Raw genomic sequence first — 14,965 nt, 5'->3', positions numbered from 1 at the left:
TAATAAATTATCGGGAAGTTTAAAATAAAAATTTTTGTTTTGATTTACGACCAACATCTTGCGTTATGACCCAAATGCGGTCATGTGTATCCGCTTGCACAATTGTAAACAAACAAGAGTGTTAGTAAGTATCAGTCGGATCCCAGATACATGTGTTTGTGGATGTAATTTCGGTCATTGCAGTGATTTACCTATATATATAATTCACTAAGACCATGCAAGCAAGACACATAATTGCTAAGGAAGGAAGAGAAGGTAAAGAAAGTGATCACAATCGAAACGAAGATGGAAATTGTGTGGAAATATGAGAGTGCTGTTCGTGTGAGCGATCTCGCTAATATGTACAGCATGTCGAAATCCACCATCTCGACAATTTTACAAAGAAAAGATTTGCATAAGGACGCTCCTTCTAAACAATTACCACCTTCCGTTTCATTCTCCTCCTCCCTTCCTGCAGCCCAAAGATGTCAAATTAAATGGTGAGTACAGTATGAAATTGTTGTTTCTAGAATAGAATAGAATGCCTTTTATTGTCATTATACACATGTACAATGAGATTTAAAGCAGCTCCTTCAGTGCAGACATATGTGTAGAACACAACAAGTAAATAAACAAAAACAAATGGTGCAAAAAGATGCAAAGAAGTTGCAAAAAAAAAGTTCTGTATAGGGCTTGTATGGTTGTTTTTTTAGCCTTAGCATAACGCCGGATCTGCGGCCCCACTTCTGCTTTCTTTTCGTCCTCGGTCTGCGTCGTCTTCTAGACCCGACAACAATCCTCAGAGAGCCCGCTGGTCTCGCTATGTTGTCTGGGAGAGCTCCATCAGAAAAATCAGTGTACACAGGGAATTCATGTCTTTGGGAGGACGTCTGCCACAGTCTTTCTGTTATAAAAGCCTTTTGGCTGAGAAAGTTATCATTATCCATCCCAGCCAGGATATCAGCCTGACCTTGCCTTCTTTGACAATCACTATTATAATTCAGTGATGGGATGAGGTTCTTTGATTTCTCTATATAATCATATAATTTATTTTGGCCCAAATGTTCAATCTCTTACTCGCTGATTTGAAGAGCATTGCAATAGAACTGTTGAAGATTGTTTATCAGTTTTGCTCAGCAGCATTGCTTATTTTACTTTGAAGCAAAGGTGTTGATCCTGCTCTTCTGCAGTCAGTACATTTTTATTTGGCAAGTTTCATCCTAAAATGCAGACCTTCACCAAGATGAGGGAGGCATTCAGACTTTTAGATTATACTATAGGATTGTTTCAGATTTCATAGACAGAAATGGCTAACATTTTGTTTACTCAGTTTCTGCCATATTTCTCTCACTGTGACTCTGTGGAGTCCATTCAATTTAAACATGGATTGAGAGAGGCTTCCAGACTTATACACATATTTTTCTAGAGGCTGTCAGGGATTTCTTTGATTATGGCATTATGTATCTCGTGAACCTGCATACTTACTGCTAACCTTTTATAGTAAGGTGGCACAGATTTATAGTTGGTAGTACTGACCTAAGTCAGGCCAGGTTGGTAAAGACAGTAATAAATAGCCAGTCCTAACTGAGTTTACTTTCAGAATACTCTGTATTCTGGTAGAGCACACTAAATAACTCAAGCAAATTTATTACGAAAAATATGCACTGATATATATAATCATGTCGAACAAAGATTTTTTTCATGACTTTATCAACACTGTCTAAATTTTTCATTGCTTTGAAATGAATTTAAAGAGTAAAATACTGTACAGGAAAAAAACAACAACAGTGAAAGGATGTTTACAAAAGGCACATGAACTAGAGTTTTTCATTTTGAAAAAAACAAAAAGGTTTTCTTAGGTTTTGTATTTAAGACAGAGGGTGGGCTGTGTGACAGATGTATCTCTCTACAATTGTCCACAAGCAGTTTGTTATAATAACTGTAGTAAGTGCAATGAATTTGCTTTAGAATTTAATATCCTAGACAGACCAACGCATATAAAGCTTTTTGAGTCTGCAATTTATGTTAACTATTAACGTCAGTATACTGCTTTTCTTTTTTCTTGAGAGAGAGAGAGAGAGAGGTTAGGGCCACTTGGTTGGGGGGTCAATTCAAAAACATTCATTAGTGACCCTCTCTATTCTTCTTCTATCATGCATGTGAACAAGAGATTTGTAACTTAGGAGCACAGAGAAGTATTTGCTTACATTATTTGCATTAAAGTCTCAGAATTCTACTGTCTACTCCATTATCTCCATGAACGGCTGTTGATCTGATTGGCAGTGGTGAAGAATAATCCAGACGATGGACACACAATATTGTATTCTTCTATTCAAGAGATATTTGCTGTTTTTTTACAGGTGAAAAAGAACCACCAAAGAGAGGAGATGGATACAAATATACATCTGAAGTGTCACCAAATATCTAGGCACCTTCATTACTCCACATAATTTTTGAAGGAGAACAAAATAAGCTGCGTGATCAAATACAAATACAGTATTTTATTCTTTATCTGGACATTTGCTTCTTGCTTGCAATAACTATTATTAGACATTTCACTGTAGTCAGTATATCATTTCATTTATTGTGTCTTACTAGAATTACTTTTTTGAATTATGCTGCCTACTCATAGATATCTGCAGATAATTTTACCAAACTATAAATCCAAAGTATCATATAAATGTTATGCAATTGAACATTACTTTTTATTACCATCATATATTGTTATATACTGCTTTTTGAGAACTCAAGGGCATTTTATACTCTGAGGAACAAAGGAACAATAGAAAAAGTACTTAAATGTTAATAAATAATATCAGTTAAATATGGCTGATGTGGTGTAGCAAGCTTGTACATTAACACAGCCAGCTTCTTTTAATATCACTGCTTTACACCTATTGAACTTAGTTGATCTAATTTAATTTATTTAAAAGCTGGAGCTAGTTTCTTGTTAAATTAAATTAATAGATGGGACATACAGTAACTGTTGTGGCCTAGGAGGCATGTTTGAGACCCTTTAAAATGAATATATATTGTAAAGAGAAATGTACATATTACATTGTGTTCTGCAGAGTTGCACCTAAACCAACCTTTCTTGAAGTGTTGACTGTGTAAACACGTCTTTAGCAGTTGTTTTCAAAAGGAAAGTTCTGAATTCTTTTCTTTTAGCTTGTATATGAAACAAGACTACTGGCAAAGTGGCAGTATTGAATCAATGCAATACTCATATCGGACTGCATGACAATAGGAATACTTCATGATGTGCTTCAGGACATCAGTTTTATTTACAGTATTTTTTCTGCCTCACTCCTGTGGAAGACGAATGTTCTCTTCGTTTCCTTGTACTAATTCATGTCTGAGAAGTAAGCTTTACGAAACCATGTAAAAGCATGCTTTGTTTTAGCAAACAGAAAAATATTTGTGCAAAGGACTCAAGGTCTAAGCATTCCACACATGAGTCTGCCTTATCACGTTTTCCCTTAGCTTACATCTGAACGCCATAACAAAAGTGGCCAAGAAATCAAGTTGCATAAGGGGCGTTGAAGGGGCTCAAGGATTGTGTATAATAAACATGTTGACTGTTACATTTCATAATGATATTAAATCACGCATTCTAGGGGTATAAAAACTTGTCTCTCCCAACAGACCGGGTTCAGAAGAGCCCTGACGTTGTCATGTATATTTGATTGTCTGCTTTTCTGAAACTCTTCTCACTGTGACTTTGCAAAATAAAGCTGCTTTCAAATGTTTATTATGGGACCTACATGCTTTACATGATTTTCATAGACTTTTATAGTACCACTGTGAGTGTGGGACGTGACTGACTGGTGTGTTAATAAATGACAAGATGAAGGGGGAGCACAGTTCAACAAATAACAGTCTCAACTAACAAGATGCGGGGCAGAACAGTATTTGTAGTGATTCCTTGCTGCTCAAGGACACTTTGATCAAAATCACAGTTTGTTTACCATCTGAGTGGGGTTTGCATTTTTGTGTGACTTTTTCTTGGAGTACGTTGAATTGATGACTGACTATAAAATTGCAATGAGCACATTTGTGGAGAGACATATCCCTTCAGATTGGAGAAGCATCCACTTGCAGAGCCACAGCACCATACGTCACCGCAGTTTTAGACCCGCAGCTACAGACACGATAGTGACGTCTCTGTCGTTTCAGGACTGACTTCATAAAATTACTTTTGGAAGATTTCGGCAGGTCTCAGCAAAGCCCGGAAAGTAACATCAGGTCAAGGACCCGTTCAGAAATTAAGCAATAAAAACAAGAAGGATAAAAGGTACATCAGACCAAATATAACGCATTATTGTGAAGTTCAGAGGGTTTCTGCCATCACGTTGTGTCATACATCAAACTAAACAATACGGATCATTTCTGTGAAATATTAATATTAACATTTACATTGTGTTTGGGTCTGTGGGAACCATTTAACATGCCTAAAATAATCAAGATCTATGTTAATTGAAAATAGTTTTTCGTTTACATTCATGAATTGAAATATACAATATAATTACAATGTTTGCACCACGTTAGAGTTTAGTAAAACGTTTATAATAAGTGATTGTGTTTTTTTATAATGCACTAGGCATGTGTGCAATATTGTACTAAACCAATTTGGAATTAACATTTAAGCCAATCTAACATTTTTAAACATGTATGTGAAGAAAACAGCAATACATATTCTACACTGAATTATGCTATATATTAAATGCATCATATAGAACTTCTCTAGTTTTTGCCACTTATTATAATAAACGATGGACAATCAAAAGAAAAATATTAAAAATACTATTTAGAACACAATTTATTTATATAGCACCCTTCCTATACCCAAAATTCAGAAAGAACAACAGGACCTATATAACATTGGCTGCAAATAATATCTCACTAAATAAAGATAAATACAGGATATACAAAATATTCAAATAGAATAAAAGACAATAATTCAGACTAAAATACAACATAAAAATCTTGAACAAATAACATAAATTGTGATAAAAATGCAAACCCTGAGTACCTGGACAGATAAAGGGGGTAAACTGAAAGAAGGGGCCGAATGTCAGGTCTGTTTAATGTTTTTGTAAACAAATGAGTTAAAAACAAATGAATGGAGTCAGCTGATCTCATTAATTTAGGGAGGTCATTCCACAGTCAGGGCGCTATAAGCAGCTGAAGGCCCTGCTGTTACCCACAGAGTGCAGGTTAGTGTGGGCACAGAATGAGAGGACCTTAGTGGGCACTTCGATAACAGAATTTGATATTCAATCCTGTAAGACACAGGGAGCTGTGAAGGTGCAGCAGGATGGCTGGGATGTGCTCGCTGTTGGTGGTTCGTATCAGGACTTGCAGTTGAGTTTTGAATCAGCTGGAGCTGTGATATAAGATTATATTATTATAAAATTAAGATAACTTAATTATTATATTATAAATTAAGGCATGAGGGTTGCCCTGGACATGACATAAGTTACATATGGTCTAACAATGGGTCCAAGGATTTCATCCTAATACCTAATGGCAATCAAGTTGCCGTTGTCTAGCCTGTAGAGGTCTGTGCATCCCTCCATGGATATGCCTCCCCAGTCTGACCATCACTGACCCACCACCAAACCTGTCATGCTGAACAATGTTACAGGCAGCATAACGTTCTCCACTGCTTCTCCAGACCCTTTCACGTCTGTCACATGTGTTCAGGATGAACCTGCTCTCATCTGTGAAAAGCACAGGGCACCAGTGGTGGACCTACCAATCCTGGTATTCTACGGCAAATGCCAGTTGAGCTCCACGGTGCCCACTAGAGGATCTCGTGCCCTCAGGCCACCCTCATGAAGTCTGTTTCTGATTGTTTGCTCAGAGACATTCACACCAGTGGCCTGCCTGCTGGAGATCATTTTGCATGCTCTGGCAGTGCTCATCCTGTTCCTTCAGTCGGGCTGATGGGTTAAGGACCTTCTACGAGGGGCCCTGTCCAGCTCTCCTAGATGCCTGTATCCTGGAATCTCCTCAGTGCCCTTGAGACTGTGCTGGGAGACACAGCAAACCTTCTGGCATGGCACATATTGATGTGTCTGCCATTCTGGAGAAGTTGGACTACCTGTGTCAGCTCAGTAGGGTCCAGGTATGGCCTCATGCTACCAGTAGTGACACCGACTGAAGCCAAATGCAAAACGAGTGACAAAACAGATGAGGAGGGAAAAATGTCAGTGGCCTCCCTCCACCTGTGAAACCATTCATTCCTTTTTTGGGGGTCGTCTTATTGTTGCCCCCACCTCTCCAGTGCACCTAAGCAGCTGAAACTGATGAACAAGTCCCTCTGCTACTTCACTGACCAGACCAATAGCTCACAAGTTTCATTGACTTGATTATATACTTGGATTAAAAAGGGTTTCTTTAATTTTTTCAGCAGTATATTTTAATGTAATATTGTGGTTTTATAAGTCACTACATAAATTACTGAAATACACTCAATGATAGTTTTAGATAGTCCCGCACTTCAGTCCTTCACAAATGCAGCAGCTTATGTCCTGTCCAGGGTAATCCTCTTGCCTTAATTTCTCACAGGAGTTCCTCCATCTGACTTCCCCTTGTTAATGAAATGACATCCTCTGTTGTTCTGTATCTATATGCTACCGCTTGAGCAAGTTATTATGTCCCTGCTTTTATCACATCCTGCATTGTCACTACTGGCAGGTGCCCCTTCTAATCTTATATCACAGCTCCAGCTGATTCAAAACTCAACTGCAACAGTCCTGACACGGACCACCAACAGCGACCACATCCCAGCCATCCTGCTGCACGTTCACAGATACCTGTGTCTTACAGGGCTGAATATGAAATTCTGGTATTGACCTGCCCACTAAGGTCCTCTCATTCTGTGCCCCCCACTAACCTGCACTCTGTGGGTGACAGCAGGGTTTTGAGCTGTATATAGTGCCCTGACTGTGGACTGACCTCCTAAAATTAATGACATCACAATTTATGCTATTTGTTCAAGATTTGTTTGTAGTATTATATGTTGTATTTTAGTCTGAATTATTGTCTTTTATTCTATTTGAATGTTTTGTATATCCTGTATTTATCTTTATTTAGTGAGATATTATTTGTAGCCAATGTTATATAGGTCCTGTTGTTCTTTCTGAATTCTGGGCAGGGTGCTATACAAATAAATTGTGTTCTTATTAGTATTTTTCTTTTTTTTTCTTTTGATGGCCCATCGTTTATAATAATAAGTGACAAAAACTAGAGCAGTTCTATATAATGTAATTAATATACAGTGGTACCTTGGTATACGTCTGCTTTGGAATAAGTCCAACTTGGTATACGTCCTGTTTGAACGTGAAAAATTTTGCTTGGTATACGACCTTTGTTTGGAATACGACTCGCGTGCTAGCCTTGTTTACCTCTCTCGAGACAAAGCCACGAATGCCCACGAGCGTTAGTGCGCCAGTTGCTAGCATTCAGTGAACAACCCGCACTATAACTCTCTGTGAACTTTCACGTGTGTGGTATAGCGGGTCCACAGCTCCTGTCAAAGTCCACCTTTAAAATAAATAATCACCGCGCTCGCAGCTTGGTGAGGGGGCATGGTGGTTATGTGGCTGAAGGTTGTCAGGACGATTCGCAATGTGGGCGTTTTTCACCAAAGTGCACTTGTGAGGGACCGTCCGCATTCATGATTGTTCCTGGGGCTGCTTATCTTGATAAATAGAAGCGCGAGTAGGCTAAAAGGGGAGGAAAAAGAAAGAACGGATGGGAGGTTGAGTGAGTGAGTGAGAGAGAGAGAGAGAGAGAGAGCGAGCGAGCGAAGTAGCCGAAGTAGGCAGAGTTAACGTCAGCTGCAAGCAGGCACTGGGCTTCATCTTGTTTTTTTTGTTTTTTTTTTTTTTTAAAGAATGCTTCCTGCTCTATTTTAACTTTGTTGTTTTTAAGAAGATTTTTTTCTATTGTTTTTAACCTCCACGTTTCACTTCTGATTTTATGGATTATTTATTGGAACTATGGAGACGAAGGTGACGCCACTTCCGGGTCTGTAACTGCGGGTCTACAACTGCGGGTCTAGAACTGCGGTGACGTATGGTGCTGTGGCTCTGTTCAGAATTACTTTACTTTTAACATGTACAGTAGTGCTTCTTGAATGTGCTCTGGCTTCCCACAAATTTGAACTAAGCTGGTTTTAAGAAGAATAGATGGACATTTGTTTTGATTTTCAGCAGCATCAGGTGAGATGTACTTACACCCACCACAACACTTTTTAAATTGAAGTCAACCACTTTTACTATGTGTCATGAAAATAAATGATCTTCAATATTTTTCCAAATATGAACTTGTTTGATATGCCATAATTCTTTCTTATTTTTTCCCTCAGCAATACATACATTTTTGCTATATTCAAAATACGAGTAACTTGGTTTACGAGTGTTTTGCAAGACGAGCAAAATTTTTTAATAAATTTTGACTTGATAAACGAGCGATGTCTTGCAATACGAGCAGTATAGATACGCTTTGTCTGTTGAGCGTCATGTGATCACAACTGAGCTGATGGTTCTTCTCTCTCATGCGCACGCGTCTCTCTCTCTCTCCTTATCTCTCTTGCCCGTGCATGTCTCTCTCTCCTTATCTCTTTCGCTTGCTCGCACTCGCCTCTCTCTCTTTCTCCTTATCTCTCTTGCTTGCGCGCAGCGCGTCTCTCTCTCTCTCTCTCTTCTCTTGAGGGCAATTGTCTCCTGTTCTCCATCTGAGTCTGTCTGCCTCACTCATATAGTCAACATCGTACGAGCGTATACTGTTTACTACAGCATTGTGATTGTGTGTGTGTGTGTGTGCACGCACACGTGTGTGCTGTGAAGTGCAAGTCCCCATCTTGCACCCCAAAACACGAAGCTGAGTCTCAGTACTTTAACAACACCAGCTGCCTTCAGCTTGAAACAGCAACAGCGCTGTTATTTATTGTAGCGGGATCTTTATAATGTTCCTTGTATCATCCATTGACGGCAGGCGCTTATAGCATGTCTGTGATCTTTTTGGACGCTTTATACGGCGAACTGCTACAGCGCTGGGAGACTGCCATTGCTTTGGGACACTCTTCCGCGTGTCGTCCCCTTGGGTGGAATCCCTCATGAGTTTAGAAACTCACTCACACCAGCCATGATTCTTTTTAAAGTTAAAGTGCAGGTTAATTTGTTTTATGTATTTTTACTTTATATTTTGTATTAATCATTTTTATATGAATAATTTTGGGTTGTGGAACGAATCATCTGAGTTTCCATTATTTCTTATGGGGAAATTCGCTTTGATATACGAGTGCTTTGGATTGCGAACACGTTTCCGGAACGAATTATGCTCGCAAACCGAGGTTCCACTGTATATGAAATCTGACTGTCCTACTTCACTCCATTACCCAGGTAATAAATATTATATTATGTACCATGTGACTAAAAATTATGATCTCACAGCTGTAAGTTATGACTTAAAAGCAAATACATTGTACAATGGACTATATTAGGCAACACTACATACCAAATAGTTCAACTTGTAGGAGTACATACCCCAAGTCATTCAAGTATAATACAGAACTCTGTAACCAACCAATATGAAAAATGTAGAACCCTTCATAAATGCTTGGTTGTGAGAAAAAATAAAATTTAAAAAAATGCATTAATATATATGGCATTAAAAAATGTATATACAGAAAATGTTAAAAGTCTATGCACGCTTATGGGAATATTTTTTGTTGATGTAATGGATGCAGTCAAGACAAATAATTTATTCTTAACTTAAGAGTGTGTAACTGCATTTAGATGCAACCAATGACATTATGAGTCATGTACAAAAGTAATAATAATACATTTTATTTATGTAACACCTTCCTCAAGCCCAAAGTCACTACACATAACATTAATAAGATGACAATAAATCACAGGACCAGCAATAAGGTAATGTAATAACAGGATAAAAATGAAGATAACAAAACATATGAAAATAAACAAACCAGAAAATATAGGACAAGAAGACTAAAAAGTAATCTCCATCAATGTGACAAGTTTTAATTCTAATCAACTGTTAAAAAAATGTGTTGCTTCATCAGATTTCTTTGACTTTTTTGCTGGTGGCTTGTTAGCTAAAGATAAATTTAAAATAATTGTCTTTAGGAACACAATTACCAAATCAAAGCACAAAGTATCATACTTTCAGGAGAGTCTGTTTTTTGATGAGTAATTTTCATGGTTCATTTAAGAGTGTAAGGGGAAACAATCTACATGTCTTGAGTCTCCAGATTTCTCCATTAAGTAATATGTTGTCCTTGCATTGCAGATTTGTTCACTTCTTATACATAATTTTCAGACAAAAGACTGCACGAACCTGACTGTGGGTACCATGTTTAACAACTGTGTCACAGTACATAGAGAAACTGTACTCCTCTCTTTACGTTTGCCATTGCAAAAGTTATCTTCTACATACAGTTATTATTTTAATTTAATTATTCCTGCCTTGTGCCCTGTGTTTCCTGGGATTGGCTCCAGCAGACCCCCGTGACCCTGTGTTCGGATTCAGCGGGTTGGAAAATGGATGGATGGATGGTTAGAACACTAGTAAAAACACAGTAGCACATTTTTGTCCCCAGATAAATGATTTAGGAAAACATATTGTATACTAAAACCTCAGAATTCAACCACTAAAAACACGTTACTATTTCCCAGTGAATAATGATATGAATACTTTAATTATCTGCCAATCCACTTACCTTAACCAGCTTCTTACTTATATTCCTACCCAAATCATTTATATATATTAAAAATAGCAGTGGCCCTAGCACTGACATCTGTGGAAGACCCTTCTTAACATCATACAATTCTGATTCGGTCCCACACACCATAACCAATTGGCTTCCTGTGTCCGAGACAATCTTGCACCCATCTACAAACACCACCCTGAAATCCCACTTATTTTAGTTTGATGCCCAGCCTTTTCATTTGACACCTTATCAGATGCACTCTGAATTCCAAGATAAATAATATATGCTTCACTTTGATCATACCCTTTTGTTGCTTTTTCAAATTTACATGCCCTCATGTGTTTATATGCCCTACAATTCACATTGCAGTTATTAGTATTATACGCTTTATAGAGCTTTTTTTTTCTTTGCAGCTTCTTTTTTTAACTCTTTATTAACACATTGCAGACTTTTTAAAATTTCCTCCTAATTCCAAATTTAGGTATGTACCTGTCCTGCATTACATGTAAAACATTTTTAAACCTGTTCCACAGCTCCTTGACTGTTTCCACACTTAAAAGTGTATCCCAGTCTATCCTCTTTACACTTTGCCACAAACTAAATTTAACAGTTTTAATTATTACATCTGCATTCTTGTAAAACACTGAAAATTGTATTATATTATGCTCACTTGACCCTATGGTTTCAATCACTGCCACACCCTCAATTCTATCCTGATTATTACAAAATACTAAATCTAGACAGGCTTCATCCCGGGTAGGTACTTATACTGCATTAAAAAACAGTCACTAGTTTTTTCTAAAAACTCCTGTTCTTATACTCCGCAATTTGCAAGGTTAAACCAGTTAATACTTACAGTGGTGTGAAAAACTATTTGCCCCCTTCCTGATTTCTTATTCTTTTGCATGTTTGTCACACAAAATGTTTCTGATCATCAAACACATTTAACCATTAGTCAAATATAACACAAGTAAACACAAAATGCAGTTTTTAAATGATGGTTTTTATTATTTAGGGAGAAAAAAAATCCAAACCTACATGGCCCTGTGTGAAAAAGTAATAGTAATTGCCCCCTGAACCTAATAACTGGTTGGGCCACCCTTAGCAGCAATAACTTGCAACGAGTCTTTTACAGTGCTCTGGAGGAATTTTGGCCCACTCATCTTTGCAGAATTGTTGTAATTCAGCTTTACTTGAGGGTTTTCTAGCATGAACCGCCTTTTTAAGGTCATGCCATAGCATCTCAATTGGATTCAGTTCAGGACTTTGACTAGGCCACTCCAAAGTCTTCATTTTGTTTTTCTTCAGCCATTCAGAGGTGGATTTGCTGGTGTGTTTTGGGTCATTGTCCTGTTGCAGCACTCAAGATCGTTTCAGCTTGAGTTGACGAACAGATGGCCGGATATTCTCCTTCAGGATTTTTTGGTAGACAGTAGAATTCATGGTTCCATCTATCACAGCAAGCCTTCCAGGTCCTGAAGCAGCAAAACAACCCCAGACCATCACACTACCACCACCATATTTTACTGTTGGTATGATGTTCTTTTTCTGAAATGCTGTGTTCCTTTTACGCCAGATGTAATGGGATATTTGCCTTCCAAAAAGTTCAACTTTTGTCTCATCAGTCCACAAGGTATTTTCCCAAAAGTCTTGGCAATCATTGAGATGTTTCTTAGCAAAATTGAGACGAGCCCTAATGTTGTTTTTGCTTAACAGGGGTTTGCGTCTTGGAAATCTGCCATGCAGGCCGTTTTTGCCCAGTCTCTTTCTTATGGTGGAGTCGTGAACCCTGACCTTAATTGAGGCAAGTGAGGCCTGCAGTTCTTTAGACGTTGTCCTGGGGTCTTTGTGACCTCTCGGATGAGTCGTCTCTGCGCTCTTGAGGGTAATTTTGGTCGGCCGGCCACTCCTGTGAAGGTTCACCACTGTTCCATGTTTTTGCCATTTGTGGATAATGGCTCTCACTGTGGTTCGCTGGAGTCCCAAAGCTTTAGAAATGGCTTTATAACCTTTACCAGACTGATAGATCTCAATTACTTCTGTTCTCATTTGTTCCTGAATTTCTTTGGATCTTGGCATGATGTCTAGCTTTTAAGGTGCTTTTGGTCTACTTCTCTGTGTCAGGCAGCTCCTATTTAAGTGATTTCTTGATTGAAACAGGTGTGGCAATATTCAGGCCTGGGGGTGGCTACGGAAATTGAACTCAGGTGTGATACACCACAGTTAGGTTATTTTTTAACAAGGGGGCAATTACTTTTCACACAGGGCCATGTAGGTTTGGATTTTTTTCTCCCTAAATAATAAAAACCATCATTTAAAAACTGCATTTTGTGTTTACTTGTGTCATATTTGACTAATGGTTAAATGTGTTTGATGATCAGAAACATTTTGTGTGACAAACATGCAAAAGAATAAGAAATCAGGAAGGGGGCAAATAGTTTTTCACACCACTGTAAGTAGTTAAAGTTCCCCATGACTATAATATTCCCCTGTAAACTTGACTTTTTAATATTACTAAAAAGATGCACATTGAAATTACTGATTGAATTGGGTGGTCTATAACACACTCCTAAAATAAGGCAACTTTCCCTAATGCTTTCCAGACAAAATGTCCTCATTTATATTTAAATGTTGGGTTAGAATTTAAATTACTATGCATTAGTATTTTTACACTACTGTTTGTTTCTCCAATGTATAGTTCTAAACCTGGCCTGTCCTAAACTCCCTGCCCCCCAATTCCCTAGTTTAAATAATCCTGAACTAACCCACTCATACGCCTCCCCAACACATTGGTGCCCCTCCATTTCAGATGTAACCCGTCACAGTGGAACAGTACCCATCTGTTCCAAAAGGAGTCCAAATGCCCTAGAAACCTATAAACTTCTATCCAACACTAAGATCTGAGCCATGCATTAAGCCTTCCAATCTCCTTAGTCTTACCTGGACTGGCGCATGGCATAGTCAGAATTTAAGAGAAGAATACCTTGTCAGTTCTGCTCCTCAGTCTGTAATCTATCTCTTTAAATTTGGATTGCAGAACTGACAGACTACCCTTTTGTATGTCATTTGTTCCAACATGGTGTGACAGCTAGGGGGTGCTATTGTCCCCTTGAACACTCAGACCACACGTCAGACACCAGATAAAAGTCACAAAAGAATTTAATTTCATAAATTGTGCACAAAGCATCTCCACCTCCACAGTAAGCCAATAATAATAACAATAATAATTCAAATACAATAAATCCTCCACTCCCAGACATTTCGTCACCCTTCCTCCCAACTCAGCTCATTTTGTTGGGGTTTCCCAGAGTCCTTTATAGTTCTTGACCCGGAAGTGTTTCTATCCCTCAGTCCACGTGGCTTCATAACACTTCCGGGTCAGGTGAAAACTTCTTTTCTTCATCCCAGAAGTACTTCGTTATTTCCATTCTCATGACTAGAAAGTACTTCTGTGCTATAATAAAAATCCTCGTGCCTTCTTGCAGTGTCTCCTGGTGGCCCTCATTGTATCTAGCAGGACTGTGATGTAAAATTCGACTGTCCATGATGCCCTGCTGGAACTCGGGGCACCTCCATATTGCAAGAAGGGCTCCATCTGGTGACATGGGAATATTGGCTGGGATGAACTGTCGGCCATATACCACACTGGACAATGACAAATGAATCCACCTCCACTCTGGCCAAGAACCTATACACCCTTCCAGGAAAGTCTCCCACCTGTGAACCTGGGAGACAACACACCATGCGAGAATCTTTGTCTCTGCAGCAACCTGTACTTCAGTTCCCCCAATGATCGAGTCCCAAACTATTACTACCACTCTCTTCCTGGGAAATGGTCTTAAGTTGGCCCTTTGGGGATCCTCATCCCACCTTCCTCCTCAGAATCTTCAGAAAGACTATGCAGCTTTGCAAGGACCTGAAAACAATTTGACACTTCTGGGGTTGATGCCCCTGGACAGTGTGCACCCTTTATCCTGTGCCTTGTGACAATGAGCCTTCTATGTCTGGCATTGAATCTCTTCCTGTGCCACCTAAGGGGTGCACACTATCTCTCCAAAGGACACCTGGACCATGCCCGCCAATTCTCTACTACAATGAAGGTCAGCCAACTCCTCAATCCAGTTCAGCGACCCTAAGCTCAAGGTGCTGGATCAGCTGGCATCTCCTGCAGATGTAGCCCTCATAGAAGACTGGGTCCTCTAAACCATTAACTGAAAAGTCAAACATCCAACAGGACTTGCA

General features: G+C 38.8%; 1 long non-coding RNA gene across 1 annotated transcript in view; it reads left to right on the top strand.

Annotated features, from left to right (window-relative positions):
* LOC120539657 overlaps positions 1–2,984 on the top strand; it is a 61,913-nt gene extending 58,929 nt beyond the window's left edge. The window contains exon 6 of the long non-coding RNA XR_005635647.1: positions 2,340–2,984. This is a non-coding gene — a long non-coding RNA (uncharacterized LOC120539657). The remainder of the gene's footprint in view (positions 1–2,339) is intronic.
* Positions 2,985–14,965: the final 11,981 nt, after the last annotated feature.

The sequence above is a fragment of the Polypterus senegalus genome, chromosome 11 (assembly GCF_016835505.1).
Source record: "Polypterus senegalus isolate Bchr_013 chromosome 11, ASM1683550v1, whole genome shotgun sequence".
NCBI lineage: Eukaryota > Metazoa > Chordata > Cladistia > Polypteriformes > Polypteridae > Polypterus > Polypterus senegalus.
Note: the sequence above shows the minus strand (reverse complement) of the source record. Positions and strands in the feature narration are given on the sequence as shown.